This window comes from Peromyscus eremicus, unplaced genomic scaffold, assembly GCF_949786415.1.
Source record: "Peromyscus eremicus unplaced genomic scaffold, PerEre_H2_v1 PerEre#2#unplaced_57, whole genome shotgun sequence".
Lineage (NCBI taxonomy): Eukaryota > Metazoa > Chordata > Mammalia > Rodentia > Cricetidae > Peromyscus > Peromyscus eremicus.
Window position 1 is genome coordinate 612799 of NW_026734301.1, and position 4172 is coordinate 616970.

General features: G+C 40.3%; 1 pseudogene; it reads right to left on the reverse strand.

Moving 5' to 3' along the window:
- Positions 1–2449: 2449 nt before the first annotated feature.
- LOC131901221 (SIN3-HDAC complex-associated factor-like) lies at positions 2450–2918 on the reverse strand (annotated as a pseudogene).
- Positions 2919–4172: the final 1254 nt, after the last annotated feature.

The following is a 4172-nucleotide window of genomic DNA, read 5'->3' on the forward strand; positions in this document are numbered from 1 at the left end:
GTTGGTTTATGACACAAAACATTTCATAAAATTCCATAAGGCTGTCTCAGATAGGTTACTCAGAATACCAATTCCATCTGCTAAATTTAAGAAGTATGAGTTTGGGGTTTGGGGAGATGGTTCAGTAGTTAAGAGCATTTGGGTTTGGTTCCCAGCACACATAAGGGGGCTCATATCCATCTGAAATTCTAATTCCAGAGGACCCAATGCCTTCTTCTGACCTCCGTACCAAGCATGCCTCTGGTACTCAGATATACATGCAAGCAAAACATTCACACACTCATATACATTAAAGTAAAATAGGTAAGTATTACCAACTAACTTAATGCTACTTGGCAGATGAAAAGCTTCAGCTATTTTTTTTTCAAGACAAGGTATCTCGGTGTAGCTTTGTGCCTTTCCTGGAACTCACTTGGTAGCCCAGGCTGGCCTTGAACTCACAGAGATCTGCCTGGCTCTGCCTCCTGAGTGCTGGTATTAAAGGCGTGCACCACTATTGCCGGGCTACTTCATCTATTTTTACTTTTAAATATTATCTCCAGATTTTTCTCAGGCTATATCAGAATTCAGTATCCTACTTTGGCATCAAATATCAAGTTTGTTTATTTTAATTTTTTCTAATAAAACTAAATTTATTCAATATCCTACAGTAATGGTTTTGATAATAACTATCCAAGAGTATAAAAAGTTTAAGACATATTTGTAGAGTTAATATATTAATACAAAGTGCATGCCTAAATACAGTAAGTTTATAGGCAGAGAGTTGAGTGGGAGAAGACTGCAGTTGAGGTCTAATAATAAATATATAAATGCAGAAATAGAGATGCTCAATCATTGGGCACTCTGTGCATATGGTGGCTTATACTAGGTAGGTTTTTCACAAAAGGAAGAAGCACACTAGGTAAAACTATAAAACTACAGGTTGTCATAAAAACTGTGGCTCTCCTTGTTGTGAAACACTAACAGACTTTAACAATCCAGTTTTCATAATAATCACGAGTGACAGAATACTAAGGCAGCATGTACCCTTCCCTCTACAATATGTCTGACATGGAAGTATTGTTTTTTCCTGAATTTTGAGAAGAAGCCATTGGACAGCTTCAGGAGTGTTCTACGGAGAAACCTTCTCTGAGATCTTAATGTGAGGCATTCCATTCAGCTACCTGGATGTTCAGAAGCCCAACTCCAAGAAACCAACTCAACTAACCAATTCAATCTCAATATACAACTCTTCTCTTTAGCCTACTTTAAATAGTGGGAGAAAAGCAACAAAAGCCCAAATCCTAATAAGGTCAAGACAAGGCAAAGGGCTACTCTATAGATAAAACCTCCACAAAAATCAACTGAGGAAATCCAGAGATAGAACTGAATCATACAGATTTTAGTGAGTTGCAGACAGTCATGTAGCAGCAATGTCAATTATTTATACACTGCAAGTTTTCTAAGAAATGTCCCTCAAGCAGCATCAGCTATGCCCAGTGCATCCCCAGGACTTACACATTCTAATAAGTGGTTTCTAACCATGTGTTCTCTACTGTATGGTGATGTTTTGATACTATCTGTATAGGACCTCTCCCATCCTACAGATTTGCCTTCCCCCAAAGGAGCTCTGGTTCTGTTTTAGAAGATTCACATAAAGTCTTCTTATCAAATATGAAGGGAGGTGACACGATGCTACCTGTGTGTTCAGAAATTGCTTCCTCCTCCAAGCTATTTGGAGAAATCTCAGTCTCCCCTGCTTAATAGTCAGTAGTACAGGTCTGAATCATCAGAAGTTTGGTAATGCTGAAGCATTCCAAAATTTTTAGCTGTCTCTAGAGGCAGGCCATGCTACTGAATTATGACAAATTATCATGAGGAAAAATAAGTGTAGCCAGACATTTTAAAATGCCTCAACCAGGCCGGGCGGTGGTGGGGCACGCCTTTAATCCCAGCACTTGGGAGGCAGAGCCAGGCGGATCTCTGTGAGTTCGAGGCCAGCCTGGGCTACCAAGTGAGTTCCAGGAAAGGCGCAAAGCTACACAGAGAAACCCTGTCTCGAAAAACCAAAAAAAAAAAAAATGCCTCAACCACAACCTTTCCACAGAAAGACTAAATTACATATGGTTTATCATAGAAAAATGGCACCTCTGGCCCCTGAAATCCCCTAATTTCATTCATTTGGGGGTATTAAACAAGCAAAAACACTTAACTAGTACTTTAAAACAGCATTCAGCTTTCCTATGAAATACTCTTAAATATTATGTACACTTTTTTTTCCTGCAGTAAGCTAGACACTGGCTTCTGAGTTTGTTGGATGGGGAATGGGTAACACATTAAAACTGTTATATAAAATGTCTTTTGGCAGAATAATAGGTATCCAAGTTAAAAATAGGAGGGTCAGTTTGTTACTTTGTGGACTTTTCAAAGTTGAAATCAATCTTTGTTCCCTTCTACTGAACCTCAGTAACTACTCCTGAGTGGAGATGGGCAGAGGTGCCAGCCCCTCCTCCTCAGGCTTCTCAGCAGCTGCTTGATTTGTGCTGCAGCAAGGCTTGAAGAGATGGGTGTCAATGAGGACTTCACCAAAACTGCCCTTAAAGATGATCCCACAATATATTTTCTGTCTTTTCCAGTAGGTAATATGTAAAAAGGAAAAACTGGAGTCTTCTTAGAGCTGGAAGCCATCTCTATATCTGAGCCTTGATCTGACTGGTTACTGAAGCAGAGACTGGGCTGGAGAGGCACTTGAGGTGCTATGAGCATCAGGATTGTGGTGTTTAAATTCCTTCCACAGTTTACTCATGTGATTGCTTTTCATCCTGTTTCCAGATAGAGTTCTCACTTTTTTTGTTTTAAATGTTGCCTTTAGACTGGGTCCTGCCCTTGCATCTACCACATGATTCCAGTTTTGTTGTTTTTTTTGTTGTTATTTTGTTTTTGTTTTTTGTTTCGCTTTGTTTTTCTGGATCAGGTGGCGACTTCTTCCATCTTTCCACAAGCAACACACAGACACTGCAGATGTTATGTGCAACCCAAAATAGCTCTGAAAATCCTTTTTGTAATGTTTACTGTCCATGAACCAAGAGCTAGAAGACTTGGCTCTGCAGATACAACAGTCCTCTGTTCTTCAGTGCACCTTTGGTTTGTGAAAACCAAACATATTTCCTTCTGGGCAATAGCTTCCATGTGCAGCAGCATCCACACAGGGCAGGCTGCACTGAGAAAACCCCTGCAAGCACTCACTGTGCCCACAGTGAATCCAGCAAGTTTGCTGATTTTATATGATGCCTAAGTTAAAAAAAATTCTAAAACCTACCGAAATGGTATAGCCTAGAGCAGTAATGAAACAAAAATGCTAAGGCAGATTAATGATAAAAAAAAGTCAACGTTTATATACTTGTCAAAATTCTTAAAGTGGTAGTGTGGAGCTATTTTAATGGTTGTAGCAAAAGAGATGAAGTCGAACCACAGGGGAAAAAATGAGTTTGATGGGATATACTTCATAGTTCTCATTCATTGTTTGCTCCTCATTATGCAATTTATTTTAAAAGAACAAAAACAACTCCCCATATTTATAACACTTTTATTATCTCCCTCTATTTTGTAGTCAGAAGGTCCTATGGTATATACCTGTGGTTACTTTACCATGATATGGACCATGTGGAAGACAGAAACAATGAAGATGATTGAGGAACAAAGAAATGAAAATGTTTTCATCAGCTCCTATTTAGACATCAAAAACAATCCATATTATGAGGTGTGGTGGTGCATGTCTTTAGTCCTAGCACTAGGAAGGCAGAGGCAGGACGCAGTGTTTTACACACACCCCAATTGTTAGTTTCTGCCATGCCACAGCAGCCTGCATCTGCTGCTGCCACCACAGCAGTTACGTCATCACTTGTCATTGGGTTCTTTCCACCCTCAGCTCTGCCACACGTGCAGCCTTAAAAATGCCCGCCAGGCACAGCTCACTCCCTTTCCATCTCTGCCTTTTTCACATCTCTTTGCTTCTCCTCTCTTGCCTCTTCTTTTCTCTCTTGCGTCTCTTCTTCCTCTTGTCATTCTGTCTCTCTCAAGTCCCCACTCCCACACAGCCCTTCACACTTCCACTCACCATTCCCCAATGAACCTCTTTGCACTAACTGTTGCTGGTGCTGTGTGTTGCTTAGTGGCATACCTTGGCAGGACCT